At 45.1% G+C, this 16129-nt stretch overlaps 1 protein-coding gene across 16 annotated transcripts in view; it reads right to left on the bottom strand.

Annotated features, from left to right (window-relative positions):
• GRIP1 (glutamate receptor interacting protein 1) overlaps positions 1–16129 on the bottom strand; it is an 809174-nt gene that overhangs the window by 250153 nt on the left and 542892 nt on the right. The window lies entirely within an intron of this gene.

Below are 16129 nucleotides of genomic sequence, written 5' to 3'. Positions count from 1 at the left end.
GTTATTTTCACTCTCATCACCTCTCCTTGGCGGACCAATGCGGTGCACCCTTTCCACTTTTCTCCTTCCTGCTACTCCCAGGGTTGTAGGAATAGTGGATTCACACAATGTACGTAGCTCACCAACTGGGTATGTTTCAGGCAGGCCGACAATGCGCAAATTGCTTCTTCTGGAGCGGTTCTCCAGATCGTCCACACGGTCCCTCAGGATCAGATTCTCCCTGGCCAGACGCATGACTGTAGTGTGGTCAGAGCCGAAGTCCTCCTCTAGCGTCGACATTCTGGTTTCCATAGCCGCAACCTGTTCCACCGTCTCATCAAGTTGGTTCTGTATGGCACTGAGAGCTGTTGCTATTGATGCTTTAATTGTAGCGGAGATGTCAGGTAGCAAACGATTGGCGACTTCATCAGCCAGACGCTTATAATCCATACCCTCCATTGTTTTGAATACATCCGGGGTCCCCTGGGAATCCTCCATCTCCATCTGATGAGTATTTTCAGGTGACCGAGGGACACTTAATTCTGTATGGGCAGTCACAATCTTTTTTTCACACTGTACGCTGGATGTATGAGGATTTTGTGTTTTGGAGCTGCTGCGCAGCAGGTATCTTTCCATCAAATAGTGAGTGAAGGGACGTAAGTTTTGACACTGATTTAGTGTGGGTTGTCAGACAAATCTTGATTCTGCTCCCCCTTTTGTTTATTCTCACTTTCACCCCTTTCTCCCCCCTGCCAGAGTTATATGAATTCTCACTGTCCTGTAACTTTGCAGGGATGTATGTTTAAACTTCCCTCCTTCAGCTTCTTTCACTTTCTCCAGAGCTTTGCATTGATTCTGTATGCCTAGAGATTCAGCTCCTGTTTATACACAGGTCTGGACAAGATGGGGGAAGGGCCCAGGGATTCCCGGCTCTAACTCTGCTCTTTGCAGAACTTGTCAGTAGCGTTGTTTGCTGCTGATATCTTATCAGGACTCCAGGAGATTTATTATTCTGCTGCCGGTTAACTGTTTAGTGCTGGGGGAGTGAGTGATCTGTGCAAGGTAAGCCGTCAGCTGCGTCCTGCTCTCTGTGTACAGATCTGATTTTAGTGCAGGGAAGGCTCCGGCGCCATCTTTATCACGCTGCCAGATCTTGAGAGGGAGGGGGAGAGCGAAGTTCACCGCGCTGTTTCAAGTGATTATCTCCACGGCTCCCCATGAACTTCCCTGCATGTAGCAACTTCACTCACCGGTGGAATGGAGCGGGGGAGGCTGGTGGGTTGTCCGGTATATATGTCAGAGCTGCAGGGAATGACAGAGCTCAGGCGTCCTGTGTCCTACATGATCAGCGCAGGAGCCGGAAGTCGTTTGCACATTTTCATGAGGCGCCCAAGCTTTATCTTGATCTCCAAGCTTTAGTCCGAAATATGCGAAGTATACTTTTTTCACAAAGTCTGTAATATTCAGTTTCTGTCAGGCGAATTAATACACTTCCGCTGAGCCATAATGCTAATTTTGGGAAACACTGTTAAATATGAAGAGCTAACACGAACTGAGATTCAGGCTAGTTTCACACTTGCGTTGAACGGCATCCGTTGCATTGCGTTGTGTGACGGATGCAACGGATGAGTTGCATATAGATGCACAACGGATCATACAAAACAACGGAATCAGCTTTTTTTTTTTTTTTTTTTTTACAGTTACCGGCGGCAGACTATTGTGAACGATCAGCTGATCACCCGGCTGCTGGGCGCTCACCTGATCGCTCACAGCAGCCGGTCGCCGGGTGATCAGCTGATCGCTCACAGCAGCCGGTCGCCGGGTGATCAGCTGATCGTTCGGCCGCCGAGAATGTGTGCGGGGGGCGGAGTGCGGGGTGGGTGGAGCCGAGTGGGGCCATGGCGCTAAGGCGTGTACGCGTGCGTGTGTGTGTGTACGCCTGCGTGTGTGCATGCGGAGTGGAGTGCGGGAGGGGGTGAGCCAAGCGGAGAAGTGTCGGGCTCCCTGAACACATAGCCAGGGTAAATATCGGGTAACTAAGCAAAGCAATTTGCTTGGTTACCCGATATTTACCTTGGTTACCAGCGTACACCGCTTAGCACTGGCTCCTTAACCACGTAGCCAGGGTAAATATCGGGTAAATAGGCAAAGCACTTTGCTTGGTTACCCGATGTGTACCCTGGTTTCGGGTGCAGGGAGCCAAAGAGAGCATGCACAGTGAAATCCTAAGGATTCCGCTGCTTAAAAAAAACGTTACATGCTGCGTCGGCATGTAACGCAGCGTCGGCCAGCGGAAGCGACGTAGGTACTTTTGGCACAATCCGTCATCCATACAAGTCTATGGGAAACAGCGGAATCCGTTAACGGATTCCGCTGTTTTCTAAAAGGCCGGATTGCGACGGAAGAAAAAAAACGCAAGTGTGATGGTACCCTAAAAAGTGTGAACAGGTGAGAACAAAGATAAAACAATTGAAACAAGCCATTCATTCAGCTTGCAAAATGTTGATGCTGGTTTCATTAGCTCACTCTGAAAGTTCTTTTCTTTGAAAGTTATATTTTTTTGGCATTATATATCTTCAATGCATTGATGTGAATTAATTAATAGTAATTTTGACTTTCAAAACCCTAAAAAAAAAAAAAAAAAAGAAATTATGAAAAATTTACTAAATTTGAAGAGAATTTTGCATTTTGTGACAAATCCTGACGTCCGGGATTTTTTTCAATATTCTTTTCATTTTCAGCACAAAATACATGGCAATTAGATGAAAATAATCACACAGCTTTTTAGTCGCAGAACTGTGAATTATTTATAGTTGTCAGTTGTCTCTGAGCTAGTGGGTAGCGACTAGTTGCTATTATATGGCTCACACACAATAAACACAGACAAGAGAGATCCTGTACCTCCATCCAAGAGAGCTCCTCCATGTACCTTATGCTTAGAAGGATTATGGATGACATCACTCTGCCCTTCTGAGTACAGCTTTCAATTCAGCTGAGCCAAAGATAAACACTTACTAAAAGCACTATATGGCTACTGCAACATCTCTGTGTCTTTATGCATCTTTCTTTCTCTGATCATCCCTGCTTTTGACCACCCTAAAGAGTTATAAATATCACTTGTCAGCTATAATCTACTTTGCCAGTTAGGCTGGGACGACACAAGCACTACTGCGAGTGCATCGCATGACACTCGACTCCCGCTCTGCTGCGAGTGTAAGCCGAGTGTCATTCCACTGTGATGCGATCCTGCGATCAGATCACAGCTGCAAAGGACAAGGCAGGAGCTGCGGAGGAGAGGGAGAGACTAATCTTCTCATCTCCTCCATTATCAGCTGATGTGATTACCACACTGTACTCTGGTGTCATGCGAGCGCAGTGCAATGTTTCTCTTGCACCCATAGACTTGTATGGATGTGAGTGAAAACGAATTGGATTCCACCCACAGCATGCTGCGATTCTTTTCTCAGTCCAATTATGGCAGAGAAAAAAAAATAACACATGGCAGCAGGCCCATAGAGTAACATTGGTCCAAGTGAAATGCCATTTTTTTATCGCATTCCACTGGCTCTGTTTTACTGGCAGTGTGTCCTTAGCCTTAACCTTACAATCCATCTTGGTCCGATTTTTATCCAGAATAGTAGGATGATTTTTTTTCTTACTTGTCATGCGTGTGCTGCCCGAATACAATTAGTTGTGATTCTTTTCTCAAAAGCCATTATTCATGTACAGTCATTTACAGTATACTTTGATACAGATTGGTGATGGATCCATAAAAAAACCAGATGCCACTATAATGATTCGTGTGGTATCCGAATTTTTCTTGCACCCATAGACTTGAATAGGTGAGACATATCCGATTTTTGTGTCCACTCACAGCATGCTGCAATTTTTTTCCTGAGGCTGGATACAGCTGAAGAAACAAAATTGGTAATCTGCACTGTCATGTTGGATAACATGGGGCCCAGTCCAATTCCTTTTTTCAAACGTTGCACTTATCAGAGTTATGCTAGTGAGCGTTCTCTTAGTATCACAATCTATACATTCCATTAAGAAACAATCTGAAATTATTTTGAGACCGCATATAAAAAAAGCAAACCTAGGTTGCAAAACCGTCAGCAGCAGCCTTTTATAATTGGAGATGTGGTTGGGTTCAGAATTCCCCATATCTAAACTCATGTTAAATAATGGTGAGTACACAGTACTCCATTGACTAAATTAAAGTTATTCGGATTAACTACATATGAAGTTTAGGTGTCAAGTTGAATTTACCTGACATTTTCTTAATTACATTTTACAGCAAAAGCCATGGTCCAAAAACAACTCGCAACACAGCAAAGGGTTCTCATTGTTGAAAGCTATGTCAGGAAATATGATATAAAACTGATGAAAGTCATCAAGAAGTGGTATAACTTTGGCACAACAGTGACATTACTTAGAAGTTGATGTTCTTCAAAAATAGATGAAAATATTAATTAAATTGGATTAGAACGCTGCCAAGAGGTGTGCAGTAACATTAAAGGAGCTGCAGGAATTTCTGGCAAATACTAGTTGTGCACTGGATATAACCAAAATCTCTTGCATTCTTCATATGTCTGGCCTGTAGGAGTAGGGTATCAAGAGGGAAGGTATTCTTTCAAAGAAAACCATTCAAGCTGACTATTTTGCCAAGAACCTACATCAAGTCTGTCAAAAGCATGTGGGAAAACATTTTATGGTCTGGTGAGACCAACATTGAATTTTTTGGCCAGAATTCCAAAAGGTATATTCAGCATAAAGCCAACACTGTGCACCACAATAAGAATAAAAAAAAAAATCCCACAGTGCAGCATAGTGGGGGTAGCAGTAGGGTATATGCATATGTTAAGTATTTGGTGCAGAAATTTCTGCACGATTTTTGCATCTTTTGGCAAAAAACCCACTTAAAATAGGCTTGTTTTTTACATTTTTTCATGCATTTTTGGTGCAGATTTTTTGCTACTTCTAAGAACCCCTTCACGACCAGCTGATTTTTCCCTGTCCGTTTTTTTTTTCGCCATTCTTCTTCTGAGACACGTAACTTTTTTTTATTTTTTAGTCAATATGGTCATGTGAGTGCTCATTTTTTCAGGAACGAGCTTTACTTTTAAATGAAACCATAGGTTTTATTATATAGTGTTCTGGAAAACGGCAAAAAAATTCAAAAATGCGGAAAAATTGCTAAAAAGTGCGAGAGCACTATTGTTTTTGAGATATTTTATTCACTGTGTTCACTATATGGTAAAACTGATGTGTGGGTGTGATCTGAGCGCGGTGCGAGTTCGTAGACACCAAACATGTATAGGTATACTTTTATCTAAGGGGTTAAAAAAAAAAATCAGACGTTTGTCAGAAAAAAGTGGTGCACGTTTCACGCCATATTCCATGACCCGTGACTCATTTTTTTGGGTTCTATGGGTCAGTGACCGCTTATTTTTTGCGTCTCACGCTGACGTTTTTAATGGTACCATTTTTGTACAGATGCTACATTTTGGTCGCCTGTTATTGCATTTAGCGCAAAATTTGTGGCGACCAAAAACCGGAATTTTGCCATTTGGATTTTTTTTGCCTCTATGCCATTTACTGATCAGATTAATTGATTTTATATTTTGATAGATTGGGCATTTCTGAATGTGGTGATACCAAATATGTGTATATTTTTTAACCCTTTCATTTTCAATGGGGCAAAAGGGGGTGATTTGAACTTCGTTTTTTTTATTTGTTAAAACTTTTTTTTTTTAACTTTTTTTATTTTACTAGTCCCCCTAGGGGTCTACATGGATCAGCAATCTGATCGCTCTGCCATATCTGCTCATCACAGCTACACAGCTGTGCATAGCAGATATGCTCATTTCATGTCTTACCCAGCTCTGGGCCGGGTGAAACTGAAAATGAGTCAAGTGAGCTACAGGAGTCATCACATGACCCTGTGCTACCATGACAACCACCGAAAGTCACGTGATCACGTCACATGACTTTCGGTATCGGCCAGTGAGTAAATGTTTACCGCCGTTGCCATTATAATGGCGCTGTCACATATTGACAGCGCCATTTAATGGGTTCAACGGCATGGGCAGATAACGATTCTACTCGTGCCTAGCAGACACACATCTCAGTTGTAAAAATCAGCTGAGATGTGCGCTGATCGCTGAAAGCTGCCGGCAGCAGACCACGGGCAGTAACTCTATGACCGCTAGGACACATTACTGCCCACGGTCATTAGGGGGTTAATATGAGTGATATCTGCAGCAAAAAAACACTGAAAGAATTGATATGCTGCAGATTTAAAGGGAATCTGTCAGCAGGTTTTTGCTATGTAATCTGAGGACAGCATGCTGTAGCGGTTAAAAAAAAAAAAATAATAAATCAACTATGCCTCTCTTTTCAGGTTATATGCTGTTGTTTATTTAATCTAAATGGTTTATCACCTAGTGAAAATCATTGCTGGACTAGACTGTCAAGCTTAAGGCAGTTCGGCATGCCCCCTCCACTGATTGACTCCTCACTGTACAATCTCTATAGAGAGCCTGGTGTGGGTAGGACAGATCTCTCACCTCTGTTAGAATGCTTAGGGTACTTTCACACTTGCGTTGTTTTGCTTCAGTTGCAATCCGCCGTTTTGGAAAACAGCGGAATCCGTTAACAGATTCCGCTGTTTCCCATAAACTTGGATGGATGACGGATTGTGACAAAAGTACCTGCGTCGCTTCCGCTGTCTGACGCTGCGTTGCTTTCGCTGAGCGGAAGGAACGCAGCATGTAACGTTAATTGCTTGCGTTAAAATGACGCCGAGCGGCGGATTCCGTTTTATCCGTCAATAGTTATAATGGATCCCTATGGTGGCGGATAACGTTGCAAAGTGCTTTACAACGGAATCCGCCGCTGGATTCCGTTAATTTCTACTGAGCATGCCCAGAATGAAAAAAAATGGAAAAAAACCCCAAAAAAACGGAGCAGACGCATTCCGTTAGACGGACGCCAAACGGATGTAACGGATGCAATGGGTCCGTTATTTCACAGGAATCAGCTAACGGATTCCTGTTAAATAACGGATCCGTTGCATCCATTGACAACACAAAAATAACGGATGCGTCAAAACGACGCAGCAACGGACCAAGCGGATTCAACCCAACGCAAGTGTGAAACTAGCCTTAAATTAAAAATTCTGATTGCCTTAGAACGGCTGCACCCAGATTAAACTTTTCGAAGGACGAATGAATCAAGCCACGTCCTTCGCAAGCATACATCCTTCACAAAGTTTAATCTGTCCAATTCCAGCCTTGCTGAAGCATCCCCAGATCATCACCGATCCTCCAGCAAATTTCACAGTAGGTGCCAGACACTGTGGCTTGTACGCCTCTTCAGGTCTCCATCCAGCTGAAAATTAAACTCTTCAGAGAAAATTACCTTTCTGTAGAAATTGGGCAGATAAAATTTTGCAAAGGATATATAAATCAAGCCGCATACTAAGTTCCAGGCATGTAGAGTCTATTCGTTCAACTTTTCTGGTTGGATCCAAAGATCTCAAATTTGGACTCATCAGACCAAAGCACAGATTTCCATTGGTCTAATGTCCATTCCTTGCGTTCTTTAGCCCAAACAAGTCTCTTCTGCTTGTTGCCTGTCTTTAGCAGTGGTTTCCTAGCAGCAATTTTACCTGCTGCACAAAGTCTCCTCTTAACAGTTGTTCTAGAGATGTGTCTGCTGCTAGAACTGTGTGTGGCATTGACCTGGTCTCTAATCTGAGCTGCTGTTAACCTGCAATTTCGGAGGCTGGTGACTTGGATAACCTATCCTCCGCAGCAGAGATGACTCTGTCTTCCTTTCCTGGGCAGTCCTCATGTCAGCCAGCTTCTTTGTAGCATTTGATGGTTTTTGCCACTGCACTTGGGGACACTTTCAAAGTTTTCCCAATTTTTCAGACTGCCTGACCATCATTTCTTAAAGTAATGATGGCCACTCGTTTTTCTTTACTTTGCTGCTTTTTTCTTGCCATAATACAAATTCTAACAGTCTATTCAGTAGGACTATCAGCTGCGTATCCACCAGACATCTGTACAACACAACTAATGGTCCCAACCCCATTTATAAGGCAAGAAATCACACTTATTAAACCTGGCAGGGCACCCCTGTGAAGTGAAAACCATTTCCGGTGACTACCTCTTGAAGCTCATCAAGAGAATGCCAACATTGTGCAAAGCAGTAATCAAAGCAAAAGGTGGCTACTTTGAAGAACCTAGAATATAATACATATTAAGACATATTTTCAGTTGTTTCACACTTTTTTGTTAAGTATTTAATTCCACATGTGTTAATTCAAAGTTTTGATACCTTGAATGTGAATCTAAAATTTTCAGAGTCATGAAAATAAAGAAAACTCTTTGAATGAGAAGGTGTGTCCAAACGTTTGGTCTTTGCTGTATATATATATATTTTTTTTACTAGATGTAGCACCTGGGCGTTGCCCGGGATAGTAACTGTCTCTCTCAGAGTCTGTGTCTATCTCTGTGTGTGTCTGTCTCTGTGTGTCTGTCTGTCTCTCTAGTCTCTCTCGTCTCTCTGTCTCTCTCTCGTCTCTCGTCTCTCTGTCTCTCTCGTCTCTCTCGTCTCGCTGTCTCGTCTCTCTCGTCTCGCTGTCTCGTCTCGCTGTCTCGTCTCGCTGTCTCGTCTCGCTGTCTCGTCTCGCTGTCTCGTCTCGCTGTCTCACTCTCTCTCGTCTCGCTGTCTCACTCTCTCGTCTCGCTGTCTCACTCTCTCGTCTCGCTGTCTCACTCTCTCGTCTCGCTGTCTCACTCTCTCGTCTCGCTGTCTCACTCTCTGGTCTCGCTGTCTCACTCTCTCGTCTCGCTGTCTCACTCTCTCGTCTCGCTGTCTCACTCTCTCGTCTCGCTGTCTCACTCTCTCGTCTCGCTGTCTCACTCTCTCGTCTCGCTGTCTCACTCTCTCGTCTCGCTGTCTCACTCTCTCGTCTCGCTGTCTCATTCTCTCGTCTCGCTGTCTCACTCTCTCGTCTCGCTGTCTCTCTCTCGTCTCGCTGTCTCTCTCTCGTCTCTCTGTCAAATCAAATCAAATAGGCTTTATTGGCAGAACCAAAATACAATCAGTTTTGCCAAAGCAAGTAAAGAAATGTGACAGGGGAGTGGGTTAGGGTTGTGGGGATGGGGTGTTTGGGCCACAATTTGGGGAATGATGGTCCATTTGGAGGTCTTTAGTACCCCTCAGCGTATGACAAGTGGTGACATATTGGGCGGCGATCTCCACCATTGATTCCTCTTCCCCCAGTAGGATGTAGAGTTTCCTCTCTTTGTCCATGGATTGAAATTCCGGGCTCTGAGTGGTACATTTATGGAAGTGGGAGGCCCTCACTGCTGAGTATTTGTTAGAGTGCAGCAGGAAATGCACCTCGTCCTCCAGAGCCCCCTGCTGGCACAGTCTGTTCTCTCGCGGTTTGTATGTCTGTTGGTGCCGCCCTGTTTCCACCTCTAGACTGTGGGCACACTGAGTCACAGGCCTTCTTGAAGTCCACAAAACATGCAAATATTTTTCAGTTTTTTGCCGTGGACGTGGGTCTTGATGAGACTTTGCAGGGTGTAAATATGGTCCGTGGTGCGGTGGTTTGGCATAAACCCAGCTTGGCTTCTACTAAGGATGTCACGCTGGGTGAGGAAGGTGATGAACCATTTATTAATAATGCTGTTAAACAGTTTTCCCAGAATGCTGTTAACACAGATCCCTCTGTAGTTTGCTGGATCATATCGGTCTCCATTCTTGTAGATGGGCATTATGAGACCTTGATTCCAGCTCTTTGGGAAGTAGCCGCCACTCAGGACGTGGGTGAATAGTTTAGCCAGTGCTGCATGTATGTCTGGGGAACTGTATTTGATCATCTCTGGCAGGATGCCGTCACTGCCCGCGGCCTTCTTGCATTTCATAAATTTAATTTTGTCTTTTATTTCCAGCACACTGATTGGTATGTTCAGAGGATTTGGAAGTCTTTGATTGTCTCCTCCATGTCCCCGAGTTTAGTGGTTAGGTGCTCCTGTTCTGGGGAGAGGTCTTCTTCTGGTATATTCTTGTGGAGGCCTTTGAAGTAGCTGTGCCAGATGTTGCCATTTTGGATGTGGAGGGTGCTATGCTTGGACTTTGTGCCGATAGGACTCCAGGTTTTCCAGAATGAGTTATCCTGGAGGGAGTCCTCAAGCTTCTGTAGTTCTTGGGAGATGTGCCTTTTTTTCTCCTTGAGAATGCACTTGTATTGCCTCTGTAGGGTGTCATGGGCCGCTCTTAGGTCCCTGTTGTTGGGGTCTCTGTGTTTTTGGTTTGAGGCTACCCTTAGGGATTTGAGTAGTGACTTGCATTTTTTGTCGAACCATTTTTAGCCTTTTTTATTTGTAGGTTTCTTGGGGTTGGTCTTTCTGACGCCTGCTAGCTCTACCATGGTATACAGGATGTTGTTAAAGTCATTCACTGCCCGGTTGACGCCTTGTTGGTTTGATGTATAGTGTCTTGTGTTGAAATTTACAAGTAGCTCTTGGATCTCTGTTCTGTTGCTCATGTTGGTGTATTCAGTGGATAACTGTTTAGGCCATTTGTAGGATGGTGGCAGGTTGTGGAGACCGGTCAGGTGGGGCTTATCTCTGTGTTGCTTGTCCGTGGATCTCATGTACAGTAGTGTCTGGTTGTGGTCTGACAGGTGAGTTTCGGGGGTGACTATGAAGGCATTTATTTTTGCTGGGTGCATGTCTGTTATTGCATAATCCAACACACTGCTGCCCATGTGGGAGTTTAGTGTAACTCTCCCTAATGAGTCCCCCCTGATGTGCCCATTAACTATATACAACCCCAAGCTCCGGCACAGGTTCAACAGGGTTCTGCCGCTTTTATTCACCACTCTGTCGTAGCTGTTTCTTGCTGTCTGTACTGAGTCACTGTAGAAGGGCCCCTCTCCCTGTCTCTCTCTCGTCTCTCTGCCTCTCTCTATCTCGACTCTCTGTCTCTTTCCCCGTCTCTGCCTGTCTCTTTCTCAGTCTCTGCCTGTCTCTTTCCCCGTCTCTGCCTGTCTCTGTCTGTCTCTTTGACTGTCTGTCTCTCTCTCTCTGTCTCTTTCCCTGTCTGTCTAGGTCTGTCTCTTTGCCTGTCTGCCTCTTACTCTGTCTGTGCCTATGTCTGTCTCTTTCTGTCTCTCTCTATCCGTCTCCCCACCAACATCTTATTATCTCACACATAAGCTTCTTATACTAACAATGTCCTTTGTTCCTATAGCAACCAATCACAGCTGCTATTAATAACCCGTAGCTCCCTGCTCCATTCACTTTAATGGAGGCAGGTTTTTTGGAGAGTAACTGTAAAGCGTGGTGTTACATTTTCGGGTCAAAACATAGTCTATGACGTTCCCTGAGTCACATGAGATGTCTCTGCAAAATTTTGTGATTGTAAATGCAATTGTGAGGACTTCTTTAGCGAACATATACACACACACACACACACACACACACACACACACATACACTATACGCTCCGCTTTATATATTAGATATATGAAAATTGTAGATTCACATTGAAGGCATCAAAACTATGAATTACGACATGTGGAATGAAATACTTAACAAAAAAGTGTGAAACAACTGAAAATATGTCTTATATTCTAGGTTCTTCAAAGTAGCCACCTTTTGCTTTGATTACTGCTTTGCACACTCTTGGCAAACTGCAGAAGTGCAATTAATTCTATATCTTGCTGAATGTAATCCCAAACACACAGTCAAGGAAACTCAATTGGTTTCAGAGACAGAAAATAAAGCTTCTAGAATAGCCCAGCTAATCATTGGACCTGAATCCAATAGCAAATTTATGGAAGGAGCTAAAGCTCTGGATTTGAAGAGTGTTTGTGTGGAAGAATGTCCCAAAATCACACCTGAGCAATGCATGCAACTAGTCTCTCCATAGAGGAGGCGTCTTGAATCTGTCATCTCCAACAACTGCTTCTGTACGTAGTAGTAAATGCATTTCAGTAAGCCTGTTCAATACTTTTTCCCTGTGTCATTGTGTAGATTGGTCTGCTGAGAATTTTATGTCCTTCAGAAATATATTTACTTAGAAAATTGGGGACGTGTTCAATACTTATTTCACACACTGTTTTATATATATAACAATTATGTGCAGTATTCCAGTTATGGCGATATAACTTCCCATAGTTTATCTGACATTCATTTCTTGGGGGTACTTTGCACGCTGCGACATCGCTAGCCGATGATAGCGATGCCGAGCGGGATAGTACCCGCCGCCGTCGCACATGCAATATCTTGTGATAGTTGCCGTAGCGAACATTATCTGTACGGCAGCTTCACACGCACTTACCTGGTCGGTGACGTCACTGTGACTGCCAAAGAATCCCTCCTTCAAGGAGGCAGTGCATCGGCATCACCGCGACGTCACCGCGATGTCACTAATCGGCCGGCCAATAGAAGCGGAGGGGCGGAGATGAGCGGGATGTAAACATCCCGCCCACCTTCTCCCTTCCGCATTGCCGGTGGACGGCGGGCGCAGGTAAGGAGATGTTTGTCGCTCCTGCGGCTTCACACACAGCGATGTGTGGAGCTGCAGGAACGACAAACAACATCGTACCTGCGGACGTACCGACATTATTAAAATGACCGACGTGACACAGATCACTGATTTTTGACTGTTTCACGCTCGTTCATCTTCTCTCCTAGGCTTTACACGTTGCGACGTCGTTACCGGCGCCGGATGTACGTCACTTTCGATTTGACCCCGACGATATCACAGTAGCGGTGTCGCAAGATGCAAAGTACCCCTTAGTGTCAAAGTACAGAGGGCGAAAAATGCAAATCAGTAAATTCCCCTCTATAAACCTATAGTCTGCTTCACTAATCAATCTCGCTCCTTGGTCCCTGAAGAAAAATCCATGCATAATGAGCCAAAAGGCAAAGAAGACAGAAGATGGATGCTTTCATTTGCATGCTCTAACTTCTTATTTCACCTATGAAAGGAGGCTGTACCTGGAAACATTTTCTATGCACAGCAATAAGAAAATGTATTTCATACCAAATTGAGCTTTTAATGAAATGTCTAAATTTCTTAGTAAATACATTGATATTTATATATAAAGGCCAGCTATACCAAGGAGCAATACGGGCTTGGACAGACATCCTTGAAAATAAAATGATAAGATCCATCTAGAGAAGACTAGATGAGTGCCACCCCACACAGCTTTTCCCAGTGTAGTTCCGGATTATAAACCGGTTTCTCCTATGGCAAGGGACCTGTCAATCACCTGGCGCAGCGCCTGGAGAAGACGGGTGGGGGTTCAGGACTAGTCCTGACTCTGGTTAAAGGCTGGATCCCCTAACGCTCCGACATTTCAATGAAAAATATAGCTGGCTGCAATTGTGCGGCCAGGCTCTGATTCCTCCTGCCTGTGATTTGGCCAACATTAATGAAGTGACAGGTTCCTTTAAAGGGGTTATCCGGCTTCTTTTGACTTTTTTTTTTATTACCCTATTGGGCTACATTGGGGCAGGTAAGTAGATAGAGAACACTTACCTGCCCTGCTGTCAGCCCCTCTCCCCCGACTCAGAGTGGTCATGTGACCGCTCCTGCCGCGATTTCGCTGCTTCCGGTCATTTCATGTCAACATGTGCAGGACCATGTTGACATGCAAATCTGGAACAGCATGTCGCCTCCCTGCTGGGCGTGTACAGTGCGTGAGTACCCGCCCCCCTTCCCTGCACCCTCCCACACATTCCCCCGCACTCTCCCCGCAACCTCCCCCTGCACTGCTGTGGGGTCCGTGACCTGGGGGAGGGGCCTGGCAGCAGCTGCAGCGGTGTCAGCGCCAGCACCGGGCCCCTGCTCAGGATCACACATTCAAATGTACCGGCATCACAGATCACAGATGCCGGTACATTTGAAAGCACTGATGAGAAGCAGCGCAGCGCTGATGAGAAGCAGCGCAGCGCTGCTTCTCATCACTGCCCCGCTGTTTGTGCTCTATTCAGCACAGCGGGGACGTCACTACTGTACTGATATGTCCAGAGCACAGACAGCGCGCGAACGTACAGGAGCAGCGGGGACCGAGGATGGGTGAGTATGTACTCCCTACATGTGTTCCCTATGGGGGTAGAGGGGGTCGGTACAGAGCGCCGTGGGTGCGTGCAGTGCAGAGCCATATGTGTGTGTGTGTGTGCAGTGCAGAGCCATATATGTGTGTGTGTGTGTGTGTGTGTGTGTGCGGTGCAGAGCCATATGTGTGTGCGGTGCAGAGCCCTGTGTGTGCGGTGCAGAGCCCTGTGTGTGTGCGGTGCAGAGCCCTGTGTGTGTGCGGTGCAGAGCCCTGTGTCTGTGCGGTGCAGAGCCCTGTGTGTGTGCGGTGCAGAGCCCTGTGTGTGTGCGGTGCAGAGCCCTGTGTGTGTGTGGGGTGCAGAACCATATGTGCGCGTGTGGTGTGCAGAGCCATATGTGCGTGTGTGGTGTGCAGAGCCATATGTGCGTGTGGTGTGCAGAGCCCGATGTGGTGTGGAGTGCAGAGCCCGATGTGGTGTGGGGTGCAGAGCCCGATGTGGTGTGGGGTGCAGAGCCCGATGTGGTGTGGGGTGCAGAGCCCGATGTGGTGTGGGGTGCAGAGCCCGATGTGGTGTGGGGTGCAGAGCCCGATGTGGTGTGGGGTGCAGAGCCCGATGTGGTGTGGGGTGCAGAGCCCGATGTGGTGTGGGGTGCAGAGCCCGATGTGGTGTGGGGTGCAGAGCCCGATGTGGTGTGGGGTGCAGAGCCCGATGTGGTGTGGGGTGCAGAGCCCGATGTGGTGTGGGGTGCAGAGCCTGATGTGGGGCTGTTATAACAAAAAATAATGTAGGGGTGTTTTATATGACAATACAGCACAGATTAGCTTAACAAAAATATTTGAGTTTATGTCGGACAACTCCTTTTAGGAAAAGGCAGGTTATAATGGCAGTCATTATGTTTTGATGCTTCTAGATTCCAAAGGGCTGAAAATCACAAAAAGAATGTAAGGAAGAAAGTTGATCATTTAGTGGTTGGCCTGGCAGTACTTATCCTCTACATAATTCCCACAGCAAATTAAAATTTCATTACTACACAGTGTAACGAGTCAACCTTTCCCCTCTATTATCAAGCACAAAATTTACACCAAATTTACAGCCAGAGTTTCAAAGTTTTCAATATTTTAAGACATTACTGGTGTTCTTAAAAATATTCAAGAAGGAAACCTTAAGAAGGCAATATATTAATTCTGTAGGATTAGAAATCCCCCCTATATGGGAGGCTGTATGTAATCAGTGTATAAGCCATTGCTGAGAAAAGGATAGTAAAATAGGTCACATTCCACACTTCCATGCACATGCTTATGTGCTGATTGCAATCTCTTGGGGCAACATGCTACAAACCACTGCCTTTATATAACTCACTCTTATAAGACAGATGGAATATTGTCATTGAAAAGAAGACCATGGCACATGTTTAAAAAATGCCCCCACTGGTGTCTATACAATGAATGACCCCTAATCCGCTAAGTATAGGCTTGTGTAGGATCAAAATTACTTTTTCATAAATGGCAATATTACAATGCATATTCCTTACCACTAGAACTACTGAGGTAGTCATTGTGACTACTTTGCACTATGTATTTCTATATAGGTGTCGCGAGTCCAGTAGTTCTAGTGTTAGAGATATCAAGGATGTTTTTTCTATGTTCACAAACACCCCTCCCCCCAAAAAAATAAAAAAGCAATTTAAGAGCACAATCTGCACTCTGAGGGTTCATTCTGCTGATATTTCCCCTGTGATTCCTCAGTCTACATTACATTTCATTTCAGGAAGCAAAGTTCTATCGATGCTTTATGGAAGATCTGCTGCCAACAATGTGGAGCAAAAAGTCAGAGGAAATGATAGATACGCAAAATGAAAAACGTGTCACAGACAGATCGGAAATATCAGAATATCATATTTTAATGCTGCCTGGCGCCGACGACGGGGGCCCCGCTGCCGGGAGGAAATGAACATTATGCACCAGGCGAGGATCATTCCCTGATGATGAGCATAATGGGCTAAATGTATCAAACCCTCCTGCATCTCACTGAAACCCCTGCTTTATTTAGCCTTA

The sequence above is a fragment of the Anomaloglossus baeobatrachus genome, chromosome 4 (genome assembly GCF_048569485.1).
Source record: "Anomaloglossus baeobatrachus isolate aAnoBae1 chromosome 4, aAnoBae1.hap1, whole genome shotgun sequence".
Classification (NCBI taxonomy): Eukaryota; Metazoa; Chordata; class Amphibia; order Anura; family Aromobatidae; genus Anomaloglossus; species Anomaloglossus baeobatrachus.
The sequence above is the reverse complement of the archived record's forward strand: the minus strand, read 5'-3'. Positions and strand labels throughout refer to the sequence as shown.